The sequence below is a fragment of the Equus caballus genome, chromosome 4, assembly GCF_041296265.1.
Source record: "Equus caballus isolate H_3958 breed thoroughbred chromosome 4, TB-T2T, whole genome shotgun sequence".
Lineage (NCBI taxonomy): Eukaryota > Metazoa > Chordata > Mammalia > Perissodactyla > Equidae > Equus > Equus caballus.
Genome location: NC_091687.1, coordinates 110,899,381 through 110,912,716, shown reverse-complemented (window position 1 = coordinate 110,912,716; position 13,336 = coordinate 110,899,381). Strand labels below are relative to the sequence as shown.

General features: G+C 56.8%; 1 non-coding gene across 1 annotated transcript; it reads left to right on the top strand.

Moving 5' to 3' along the window:
* The first annotated feature begins 212 nt into the window (after positions 1 to 212).
* On the top strand, positions 213 to 318 carry LOC111773341 (U6 spliceosomal RNA). Its single transcript, XR_002807725.1, has one exon. It is a non-coding gene; the product is annotated as a U6 spliceosomal RNA (small nuclear RNA).
* Positions 319 to 13,336: the final 13,018 nt, after the last annotated feature.

Here is a 13,336-nt window from a genome sequence, read left to right as displayed (position 1 = left end):
TTCGGTAGGATTACATTGAATCTGCAGACCGCTCTGGATGGTATTGACATCTTCACAATTTTAAAGCTTCCCATCCTGAACACAGGTGTCTTTCCATTTACTTGTGTCTTTAGCTTCTTTCCGCAATGCTTTGTAGTCTTCAGGGCCCAAGTCTTTTACCTTCTTGGTTAGATTTATTCCCAAAAAGATTATTTTCTAAAAAACAAAATTATGTGCTCACTTCAGCAGCACATATACTAAAATTAAAATGACACAGAGAAGACCGGCATGGTCCTGCTCCAGGAGGACACACAAATCAGGGCAGCAGCCCCATTTTGCTGTCCTTTTCTGATGTTTACAGGTGGGGAAACCGAGGCTCTGATAAGCAAAGTGACTTACTCAACCGAAGGCCTTTCAGCTTTAACTCCTCCAAAAAAAAGACCACATCTGAGCAGGAGGGTCTTTCCTCCATCTTCTCCTTCCCTCAGTCAACGCAAAGTCTAACTGCTCAGTGGTCTGCAATTGTTCCTCTTTAAGAAACCGTATTTGCGAGTCATAATGGCCACAATAATCTCATGATGGTCAGCTCAATTTGAAGAGGGCCCACTGAGATCCCAAGGCCGGGGCCCCTTGGGACCCAACAAACTTCCACTCTGAAGATTGGCTTGCGGTAACCAGCACCCACGGATGAACTAGAAACAAAGGATCGTATTTCCCTGGAGTTTTTGAGTGTGGCTAATGCAGTTGAACTGAACACCGAGACTGTTAATTGCAGGAAAACGGGCACATACCCGTTGGGGTTGGATAACTCCAACCCATCGTGACACCTGTCCTGGGAGCGAAATAGGAGCAATTATGTTTCAAGTAAGTCAGCTCGGAGGCGTGCCTAACCCCCCACGCGGCCAGCTTGTGCACCAGGCATGGAGTGGCTCTGAAACGTCACCGGCCTCTCTCTCAAGGAGCAAGTGCAAGTCTGTGTAGCTGGATTTGGGTCGGAGCTCCCGGCTGCGGCTCAGAATATCAAAGGAAGTCAGCGCCCAGACGGACACAGCTGTGTGAGTGACAGCATCCGGATATGGAAAGTTGCGCCCCACAGCCAGGGCGGAGCCTGCATGAAAGAGCCACCCGTCCACGTCCACGAGGCTCTCCTTTCAAGCAGCCGGCCCTGATGCTCCAGCTCCTACCTGCGTGGCTCGCAGCTCGGTGGCCCTGCGGCTCCTGCTCTCCCCACCCCGGCCTGTGCGCAAAGGGAGAGGCGGAAGGGAGACAGGCCTCAGGGCTGGGGTTGGGGGAGGAGCCTTTTAAACTGCTCCTCCTCGGCATGTATCAAGCGATGTTCTGGCAGTGACAAGAAGCCATCCCCCTGAGCAGCTCAGGAGCCAACACAGGGTACCCAGGGCAGTGTGTTGCCCCCACGCCCTCTGTGGTCCTTGAGCTGAATGCAAGAGGAGGAGGCCAACATCCCCCAGCCTCCCAGCCCACACAAGGCTGCTCTCCCTTGAGGCAGCCGCCCGCAGCAAGGACGGGGAGCCCTGCCCTGCCCACTCCCCCAGTGCCGATGCTCCACCATGGGGAGCCACTGTGTCGGTTAAAACAAATCACCTCTGAGGTCTCTTGCCCCCTCCGCAGATGGAGTGACTCTCAGAGGAGGTGTACTTCCTCACCTGGAGACAATTCCTCACCAGGAGACAATTCCTCACCTGGAGCACTTCCTCACCTGGAGCACTTCCTCACCTGGAGCACTTCCTCACCTGGAGCACTTCCTCACCTGGAGACAATTCCTCACCTGGAGCACTTCCTCACCTGGAGCACTTCCTCACCTGGAGCACTTCCTCACCTGGAGACAATTCCTCACCTGGTGACACTTCCTCACCTGGAGAACTTCCTCACCTGGAGAACTTCCTCACCTGGAGACAATTCCTCACCTGGAGACAATTCCTCACCTGGAGCACTTCCTCACCTGGAGCACTTCCTCACCTGGAGCACTTCCTCACCTGGAGCACTTCCTCACCTGGAGACACTTCCTCACCTGGAGCACTTCCTCACCTGGAGCACTTCCTCACCTGGAGCACTTCCTCACCTGGTGACACTTCCTCACCTGGAGGCACTTCCTCACCTGGTGCACTTCCAGGTCTGGCACACTTCCTCATCTGGCACACTTCCTCATGTGGTGCACTTCCTTGTCTGGCGCATTTCTGCACAGGCCTCGTGGCGTCTCCCACTCCCTGGCTGCTCCTTCTCTGCACCAGGGCTGGTTCCTCCTCATCTCCCCAGCCTCCTGCATCAGAATGCCCGTCCTCCAGCCCTGGACCTTTCCTCTGCTAGCTGTCCCCTACTGTCCCCCGTGACCCCACACAGAGCTGTAGTTTTAACAATCACGTCTGTACTCTGTGCTCTGACAGCCCCCACGTGAGACACCTGCACTGGGCCTGCTCCACTGAGCTGCAGGCGATGTCGCCTAGTGTGGCTCGCCCCCTCCGCCTGGCTGACGCCCAGATGTCGCAGACAGCCCCCACACCTGCCCACCTTCCCATCTCAGCAGCCCTGCCCTGCAGGTGCTCTGCCCGGCCCTGGGGTTCCTCCTGGGATGTGTTCCTCTCTCACACCTCACGTTGCCAAAGTCTGTGGCCTGCCTTCTGAAGACGTCCAGACAGAGCACTGCTCATCGCCTCCGCTGTCAGCACCTGGGCCAAGCCGCCACCGTGACCTGCCCAGGTTCCTGCAGCAGCCTCGAGCACAGTCGCAGTGTGATCCTGCTGCAAGTCCGAATGGGATACTTCTCTACTCAAACCCTCCAAACCACCTCGCACAGGATGGACACCGGAGCCTGGCAGTTCCCCGGGGCCCACACAGCTCGGGCCTCAGTGCCCACCATATCCGCTCCTCACTCACTTCACTCCAGCCTCACCGGCCTTCTCGCTGTTCTTGGAGGCGTCAGCCCACTCCTGCCTCCCTCTGCTTGGTGCCTCAGGCCCATTGCACTTGCAGCTCCCTCTGCACTTCTCCCACCTTGCTCCCTCATCTCCTTCAGTCTGTTCTCAATGTTGCCTTAATGAGAACTTCTCCGACCTCCCCCCCAAATTGAAAATTGTCCTTCCCGTGTGGCCTACCCTGCTCTGCACTTACGCCGTCTCCCATTCTGCATAAGGCACAGGCTTGTCTGATCCCCTGTGTCCTGCAGTGGGAGAGTGAGGCCCCGAGGGCATGCTCTGCTCACTGCCGCCCTCCCTGCCCTCAGACGCCACAGGGATGGCCCAGAGCGCGTGCTCGGTAAATGTCTGTGGAGCGAACCAGCAGACCGCAGCTGGGCACCACGTGCGCTCTTTCCCTCCTCGCCAAGGTCGGTCGGGACTTACCTTCGCTGTCTCATTGGGGACCGTCGACTTGAAACGAGGACTACGGCAACTGCTTCCGAGCCCGCGTGGAGCCGGGCGAAACTCAGTCCGCTGGGAGGCACAGACTTGCAAGTTTTCAGGAAGATGGCGACTGTGAAAGGCATGTCACAACCGCCCTTTGCCACACGGGTGACAGGAACAGCGGGGCACGGGGGCATCACAAACCAGGCATCCATCTGGCCTGCTCCCTCCACCTCCTCTCAAGGGCCAGGGCCCCCCTTGCGAACGGCAGGCAGGGGCCAGTTCCAGGGAGGGAGCCCACTGCCCTCAGCTCCCCCATCTGCCCAGGGAAGGGGTTGGACGAGACAGTTTCTTAGGTCCCTTAACGTTCTAGACCATGGGGTGGCTGCTGCCAGCGGTCCCTCCTCTACAGAAGGGAGTGAGGTGGCAAGTCGACAGCCCGCAGGGTGTCCCAGCTCCATACTCTCACCCTGCACGGGGAGGGCCCACGGGGACAAGGCAAACGCTGGGGCTCCAGTGGGACTCGGGCACAGGAGCCGCTGGCGCCCCAGCAGCGGGTGTGTGTATGAATGTGTGTGTGAAGGTGTGTGTGAGTGTGCATGTGTATGTGCGCAAGCAGCAGAGAGAGAGGAGCCCACCTGCCTCGGGAGCTGTGGCCTGCTCGCTGTGGCTTTGGCCTGTGGGACCGCAGTGGGTTCTGGCAGCAGAGAGCTCTGTGGTGAGCCCCATGCCCAGGGCAGACCTGCATGGCGGCGGCCTGACCCCTGGCTCTGCGTCTGCAGGGGATGCTGGACTCTCCGCTCAGTTCCACCCCCAGCAGTCACGGCAGCTGGGTTCCCAGACCGGACCCAAGCCCCAGCAGCCTCTGAAGTGTGAAAGCTTCAGACACCAGTGGGTGTCCGGACGTGACCCAGGACAGGAAAGCAGCTTGCACCAGGTGGGGGGGCTCACCCAGCTCACCCGGATGCCAGCCCAGCCCAGCCCAGCCCAGGGTAGACGGGGAACCGGCGCCCAGATGCCAGGCTGAGCTCCAGGCCTCCTTTGTCTCCATCCTGCACCCTGCCCAGTGCCCACTCCTTCGCTCCTCCTCCCTGGCCCTAACTGGATGGTGACAGGTGACAGTGTCCCTAGAGACCCTCCTGGAGCCAGCCTGCCTGGTGGCACTCCCAGGACTGTCGGTCACGCCACCGTGTGTCCCAGGAGGTGGCCATCCACTAAGGGGCTCTGACCGGAGCCTGCAGCCTCTGCTGCCCATGGCCTCTGGGCTTCCTCCCCACCAGCGACAGCCATTCCTGCTGGTCATATGATCATGTGACATGTGATGGCACTGTCCACAGGGCCCCCGCCAAAGCTGCACTGTTTCCCAGAAAGGAAGGGAGGCCTGGCCGATACCTGCATACGCCTGAGCACAGACTCGGCCTCCTGGGGTCCCGTCCCGACCCAGCCAGCCACTGCTGTGCCTCCGTCACCTAGTCTGTGCCCTGGGGATTAGGAAGGGACCCACCTGCCTCCTGAGTGTGTTTGAGAATTCAAGAGGTAATGTGCATGGGCCACTTAGAAGAGAACCTGGCCGGCACATAGCAGGTGCTTATCAGCCACTCTGTTATTATTACTGCCATTAGTCATCGCTCAGAAGGGGACTGCAGAGACTGGCCGGTGTGTGTGGGGATGGCGGGAGCAGCTAGACTAGTCGGGAACAGTGGCAAGGCCAGGGGTGTTCTATGGGGGGGGGGTGGGCCACAGCACAGGGACCCCCAGAATATGGAGGGGGAGTGGGCCACAGCATAGGGGGCGCCAGAGTATGGAGGGGGGGTGGGCCACAGCACAGGGGTCCCAGAGTATGGAGCGGGGGTGGGCTGCAGCACAGGGACCCCCAGATTATGGAGGGGGAGTAGTCCGCAGCACAGGGGCCCCCAGAATATGGGGGGGAGTGGGCCACAGCACAGGGGACCCCAGAAAGGGCAAAGACAGGAAGAGCCCTGGAAACAGACTCCTTCAGGGTGGAAGTCTATGGGGACCCACTGTCGAGGGCCCTGCTGGCCCCAGGAGTCCACTAGCACTGCTGCCGGGACCCCCGGCTCCCCCTCTTCTCAGCCTTGCAGCCTGAGCAGGCTGAGCTACCCAGAGGCCTGGCCATCACCGCTCTGCCCACATGGATGCTGGAGAATCCCATCTCAGTGCTGGCAGGACACACAATAGTCTGAAAGAGCAGGGCAGGACCACAGCTGTCCCACACTGTTGTCACCTATAAGCCTGATTTGAGAGTGATCGGTGACTGGCATGGCCTTTATCCCCAAATCATCCAATCCATCTTTAAAACTCCACCATTATAGCTTCATTCCTTTAAATCCATGTTAACATTTTGTCAGACTTCAAAGTCTCTATTACAAGTGCTTTACACACTGTTGCCTAAACGTCCCCAAATTCATCTAAAAGTGACTCGTCACAGCCTCCCTAAGCCCTGCCATCCAGCCCACCCCTTATCCTGGTTGGACAGACCACCATCCACCCTGTGGACCAGCCGGAAGCCTGGATATCGCCCTTCACTGCTCCTTGGCTGACGTCTCCTGCCTCCAGTCCATCCAGCTCAGCCAGTTTCACCTCCTAAACCTTTCTCAACTCTCCCCTCCTCACAGCCCCATTCCTGAGTGCGCCACCAGCCTGGTCCCCTCTGTGCCGCGCACCCCCAGGCCCTCTCTCATCGTCCTCTGCAAAGACCCCCAAGCAACTTTTTCTGTTGGGTTGGCCCACACAAAACTGACAAGCATGTTAGCCCTAAATGACTGAATATCGGCAATTCCATTTGGTTCAACCAATAAAAAGCCGAGAGGACTGTGTGGATTTCCTGCTCAGAACCCTCCCTTGCTCCCAGTTGCCAAGTCACTTGGCAAGCAGAGGGCCAGGCTCCAGCCTGTCCATCCTCACTCCCCAGGACGCCCAGCTCCCAGAACTCCCCACGCACGCAATCTCAGGTGTGGCCTGGCTGCGTTAGCCTTTCTGCCTGACCACACCCACACCTTCTCCTCTCTTCCCACTCATCCTCAAGACTCAGCCTAGCCATCGCCTCTTCCAGGAAGCCTTTCTGGACCAACCCTCATCCATATTAAGTCGCACCCTTGCTCCTAAAAATACCCTGGAAATAAAACTTACAACCTTGACTTATGGTTACCTGCTTCTCTTTCCATTGCCCACTCTAGCCCTAAAACCCACAGGTCAGGGATGAGATTTTCATACCCCCGGCACCTGGAACCTAGCAGCCCTCAGTTAATATTTACTGAATGAATCAGGGGAAATGTTAGCTGGAGCTCATTCACGCTAGCATGTAACTGGCTGATATTCATCTTTTTCTGAGAACCACTCCTAACAGGGGAGAGGAAGGGAAAAACCCCAGGGCCCCGTGCAAGAGAAGAGAAGGGAGCAGGCCCACCCAGAGAGGGACAGGGCAGAGGCCAGCTTCGCTCTGCACACTTCTAAACAGCTCAGTCAGAGAGGAATCGTGATTCCTATAAGCATGAGTAAAAGGCACTTAAGACAGTTTCTAAATGAAAAGCTTCCCCAGGGGAATGGGGAAGCTGAGCAGCTGGCGAATCAGACGTCTAGGGACGGAACCCCAGACCTGACAGGTGGATTCTCCCTGCGGCCTGGAGCTGCTTCACAGGACACGGCGTTCCTGCTCCGCTCCCGCACGCTGCAACACTGGCATTTCCACATGGACTAATTAACAAAGAGCGGGGCAACTAACGCACGCGGCCTGCATGGTCTTTTCTTAAGCTGCTTCCAACTGCCATGGAGCGTGGAGGTGAAACTCAGAAGCTGAGACTGTGCTGCTCCCCACAGGACAGGATACAATCAAAGGTCACAGCCCCCATCCATCCTGTAGAGACAGGACAGGGAGGAGCCAGCCTATCCCCAGGCCCAGCCGTGTCCCCATCCCAGCACTGGGCTGTCCTCCAGCCCAGCCGGCTGATCATGTTTGTTTCCTTGCTTTTCAGTCCCAGCCCCCCTCCAGAGGTGAGACCTGTGCCCGACACTCACAGGCTAGTCCCCCTCAGTCCCCACCGACTCCCAGTCCTGGCATCGGGCATCTTTGCTTTAAACCCCGCCCAGGAGTCTGCCCAGCTCCTTGTTCCCCACCGAGTCTTCTCTCCACCATCACTCGCAGCAGCATCTTCTCTCCTGCCAGCTAAGCTCACCTTCGGCTAGGACACCCGTCCCCTTGGGCCTCTGTCCCCTCCTCTTTACAGAGCCACAGCAGGATCCACGTGCCCTTCCCCAAATACCTCAAGACATCTCCCACCAAAGGGTCCAGAGGAGAAGCAACCCAGTTTCCGCCTGACACAGAGACAGGTCCTTGAAGGAGCCCAGTGTTACAGAGTCAGGGAAGCAGACAGAGACAGCAGTAAGAACGCTGCTCCTGGAAGCCAGGCTTTCACTCTGTGAGCTGGAATTCCATGACACCACAGCGCCAAAACACAAATGAATACAATGATCCACCTTGAGCAGAGCAATGAGACGTGGCACAGGCCATCTGCGATTCATGGGGTCAACTGTTGTAATCATATTTCTATTTATGTCTATTCATAGAATAAAGTTCATCAAAATTCACTAAAACCACAGATAATAGTTCTACTTAAAATTGTGTATAGACTGTCAAACTTGCGATAGATCTTGATGTTACATACTATTCAATTTGCTCAAAATGGGTCAAGGCCAGTGAAAGGTCCACTGAGGGAAAAAGAAAAGAAGAGTGACACAGAGTGTGGATAGGTCTAATCAAAAAGAGAGAGCACAGGTGGAAAGCGGGAAGTCACAGGAATTCATTGCTCTCAAAGCCAGCTCAGAACATGATTCTAACACGGGAGCACACAGGCACACACATGCACACATGCGTGCACCCAGGCACACACAGGCACACACACACATACACACAGGTGCACACATGTGCACACAGGCGCACATGTGTACACAAAGGTGCGCACATGCATGCACACACAGGCACACGCATGCATGCACACATGCACACAGGCTCACACATGCATGCACATCCATTCACACAGGTGCACACACAGGCGCACACATGTGTACACCCAGGTGCACACATACATGCACACCGGCACACGCATGCACACATGTATGTGCACACATGCATGCATGGGCTCATACATGCACACATCCATTCAAACAGGTGCACACATGCAAACACCAGTGCACACATGCATGCACACACAGGCACATACATGCACAATCTCTTCACATCCCCAGTTGGTGACTCTCCTCTGACATGAAAACACTACTTTGCATGTTTAACCCATCCCCAGTTATGCATTCCTGCATGTTACCCCCGGAAATTAAAATTCTCACAGCAGATAAGCGAACCTCTGCCAATTACTCTATTTATTTAACAAGATAGGCTGCTTCTCTTACGGAAATGGTCGCCTGCATATGAGTCATAATAATTTGTGTGGACTTCTTCCAGGGAACGGAAACACATAAGGACAGTCACTCGATGATCTCAGGGACCATTGCTGGTTTGCACGGGCCCTCGAGGTGTTGGAATGGGAGCATTCTCGGGAAGGCACGTGGGTGATGTGGGTTGGGGGCTTGTGGGGGCTGCCTAGAGAGGTGGAAGGGTAGACAAAGAGAGGTGCCTCCGAATGAGGACAGCAAGAACCCTACACCATGAGGTCCCTGCCAGTGAAATGCTGTCATTTCATGTCCACCAGAATTATCCTAATGCCAGATGGCCTCAGTCAGTGCATGGAGACCTGGGCTCGCAAACACATTCGTCACTGGGACCTGTATGAAGCCACAAGGACAGTGGCTGGACTCAAGGGTCAGATGCAAAGGCTGCAGCAGAGGACCAAGGCCATCCCTGGAGTCCCTCACCTGCTAGGGACAGCCGAGAGCCTCACCCCAGCCCGCCCCCAGCCCGCCCCTGAGGCTCGATGTCAGCAACGCCACAAGAGGCCCACACCCATAATAGCAGGAAGGGGGTTCTTGTGTTTTCAAGGTTCCATCCAATTACTCCAATTAAGACACAGTGCCCAGGTGTGAGAATGCCATGACTAAGTGGTCATTAACCGCCGGGCCTCACCTCAGCCGGGAAAGAGTTTGCATCTTAGGATGCCCTTGTCTCTTCCCTTGCTGGAGGCGGACAGCGTGAATCATCACTCATACTGGAAGATGCGTAGGCCACGTGGGCACTCAGGCTTGACTGCGTGCGGTAGCTGCCCACCTTTCAAAAGAGGGGCTGTACTCACAATGCTGCCCCACGCCAATGCAGACTGAGCTCTGCTCTGCGGTGCTGCACTGACCACACTGCATTACACCACACTGCAGTACACTGACCACACTACACTGCAGTGCGCCACACCGCCCCACACTGCACTGCGCCACACCGCCCTACACTGCACTGCGCCACACCGCCCCACACTGGACTGTGCCACACTGCCCCACACTGCACTGCGCCACACTGCCCTACACCGGACTGCACTGCACCAGGGAGCACCACACCACACTGGACTTCACCACACTGCACTATACTGGGGTGCACTACACCACACTGCCCTACACTGCACTGCCCAACACCACACTACACAGCACCACACTACTCTGCACAAAACTGCACTGCATGACCCTACACCACACAACACGGCAGCACACTGCACTGCACAACACTGCACAGCACCACCCTGGATGACACCACGCTGCACTATGTTACACTGCACTACACTGTGTTACATGATAGTATGTTACACGGCAACATGTTACCCTACACTGTTCCCCTACACTGTGTTACCCTACACTACATTATGTTACACTGCGCTGTGTTGCACTGCGCTGCACCATGGCACACCACGCTGCACTGCGCCGTCTTGTCCTGGGCTCCACCACCCTACGCTCTACTCTAGTCTTCCCTTCCAGACAGTCTTCAGTGAAAGCGGAACGATTTGGGCCTGGAGTCAGCAGCCTGACATGCTGCGTGACACGGTGGTCCCCTCTCCTCCCTCTGTGCCTGCTTCTTTATTTCCAAGGTAGAGACTCTACTGTATGGCCGTGTCTATGCCAGAGTCACAGTGATGCCCAGACAAGGTCACGTGTGTGAGGATGCTGTGGCAAGTGTTTGGGTCCTATCAAAGAGCCACGCGATCATTTGAGGTGGTACGAGGGACTCCCTGAATGCCGTCTAGCTCTCGGGACGACTGCCTGCTGACCTCTGCCTCACTTCCTCCTTTCCCGGAAAGACGTTTGGCCACATCTAGAAGGGTCTGAATCACCTGTAAAAGTTCCACGAGGCCACGGCCCCCCCTGGTCTACTCTCAGCCCACCACAGAGCCGCCTGCCTCTCTGGGGCACCGCCCGCCTCCTCGGCAGGGTCTCAGCCCCTGTGGGTCACCACAAAGCACCACACACCGGGGGCTGACACAGCAGGGGGTCTTCTCCCACCATGCTGGAGAGCAGATGTCTGAGATCGAGGTGTCGGCAGGGCCCTGCTCCCTCTGAGACTCTGGGCAGCATCCTCCACCGCCTCTTCCAGCCCTGGGGCTGCCATCCATCTTCGGCATTCCTTGGCTCACAGCTGCATCACGCCAGTCTCTGCCTCTGGAGTCACACGGCTTTCTCCCTGTGTGTCTGTGTGTCTCTTCTTCTGCCTTGTAAGGACACCAGCCATATGGGATTAAGTACCCATCCTAATGGCTTCGTCTTAGCTTGATGACATCTGCAAAGACCTTATTTCCAAATACGTTCAGATGCACAGGTACCAGGTGTTACGACATCAACATAGTTCGGGGGACAAAATTCAGCCCACAACACCAAGTAATTACTCCAGAAACAGCTTTGTCCTCCCCCTTCCCGACAACACTGTCCCCTAGGGTGTGCTGGGCAGCCCCTGGGGAGAGACAAGGCGGACAGCCTTCACTTTCCTCCAGGCAGGAAGGCAGGAGGAGGCAACGACAGTCCATCTGCGGTATCGGTTTACTCACCTGCCCCTCATGTGTTCATATGTTCACATGAACTGACAGGGGTGTGATGAGAAGAAAAAGAAATAATTATGGAAAAAAGAATTAGAAACCTCAAGGCCCGGTTTACAGGGTGGTTGGAGGCACCGATGGGGGGCCGTTCACATGCCTCATACGTGATCAGAGATGCAGTGTGGAGAAACGAGCAGGAGAAAAGGCATCCTGCTGCCCTGCCTGAGGCTCCCAGCCCAGCGTTCCCAACAGCATCTTCAGGACGGGGTTCCAGCATGTTCCATGACCCTGAGGCCGGTCTCACTGAAAGGAAATAGACCCTGACATTTTGAGTTTCACTTGTACAACTGACCCATAAAACAAATTCCTACAGGGGAAGTCACGGCCTCCTGGTCTGACAGTTCCTGGAGGGTTGGCCGCTTGTGGGTGCAGAGAGGGGCGTCAGGTGCCTGCCTGTCTGCAGGGCTGCACGCCCCTCCCCACACGGGGCCCGGGCCTCCTCGGGGATTGTAGCTCCACAAGCAGGACCAGCCAGCAGCAGCGCAGGAAAGGGGGAGGAAGCAGACGGTGAGGACAGGCTTGTCCTCCTGTGGGCGATCTCTCCCTGCGCGCAGACCCAGAAACGTGCCATCACACAACTTATGACGTCCTCGAAGAGTCAGGAACTCTGCTGTCAAAGGAAAGTCACAAGTCACTGGCTGGGGGAGTCTCCCAAGCTAGTCAGAGACCCTGAAGGGCAAGTCCAGCAGATGCCAGGCGCTGTCAAAAGAGACTGCGAACAAAATAAAGGCCCTTCCACTGGTGGAACATCGCAGGTAAAGCCGAGTCAGACTAGGGACTGGAGGCCTCCGCATTTGGGGCAGAGGGGTGTCCAGCCCACAGCCGAAACAGGGGTCCAAGGGCCGCCCAGGAGGTTGGCTCCCCAGGAGGCAGCGTCTCCCTAAGCTGGGAGGGCACACCAACAGACCCAACCAGACAGCCCAGCACGTCCTGGTCAGGGGCTGATCCACAGCATGGGGAAGACTGGGCTCCACGCTTCCCTCGGCTCCGGGCGTGCCGGCATTGACCGGGGCAGCCAGCAGTCACCGCTCAAGACTGAAACAGTGACAGCCACGTATTGTTAAGAAGAAGGTCCTTCTCTACCAGCATTCCACCAGCTTATGAATTCGTACACCCTCAGCCACAGCAGCTCCACAACAACATGCTTGTCCAAGCTCAACGTGTGCTTTGAAAACAAGCCCCACACTGAGGCCTTGCAGGGGTGAAGGGTGACCCTGGACGAGCACGTCAAATCCCTGGGAAGGAGAAACCCATGCACTCTCCTCCCACAGCCCACGCTCTGCACAGGGCACGTCCTCCAAGGCTGAGCTGCTGCGGGACGGAACCGTCTCCATCCTGCTTCTGCCGGGGTCTCAGCACCCAGCTCCCAGCACTTATGGACTACGTGTCACCCTGCAGCCACCTTCCGCTTCTCAGCTGCTCCGTCACCCAGGTCAAAAACTGCCCCGGATTCAGCTCCCTACTGTGATCCCTCCCACCAGCTTTCTGATAGGGCCATCGTTGCTATTATTGTCATCTCTAAGCGACAAGGCTGTTTGGGGAATGCAGAGGTGAACACAGCTGGACTCCTGCTTTCTGGGAGAGAATGTCCCCAAATGGGATCGAAGGACCCCTGCAGCAGTGTCGCCTGGAGAGTCTTGTAAGATGCGCCAGCACCCAGTGCACCAGACCCACCAAACCACAGCTCCTGGGTGGGACTCCAAGAGTCTGCCTTCCAAGAGGCCCCCAGGGGATTCTCGGGCAAACCAAACTCGAGGAGTTTGCCGTGTAACGTGGGAATAGGCTCTACGTGCATCCAGGAAAAGAAGCTAACGCAGGCAGTGAACGCCGGGTTTATTCCAGCTCTGCACCAGCTGCTGTGCACCTGGGGAAGCTCCCGCACCTCGAGGGTCTCCGTCTCCAACTGAGCAGGGAGGGGCGGGGCTCGGTGATGGTGGAGATGCCCCCGCCGCTGTGGCCACGTGTGAG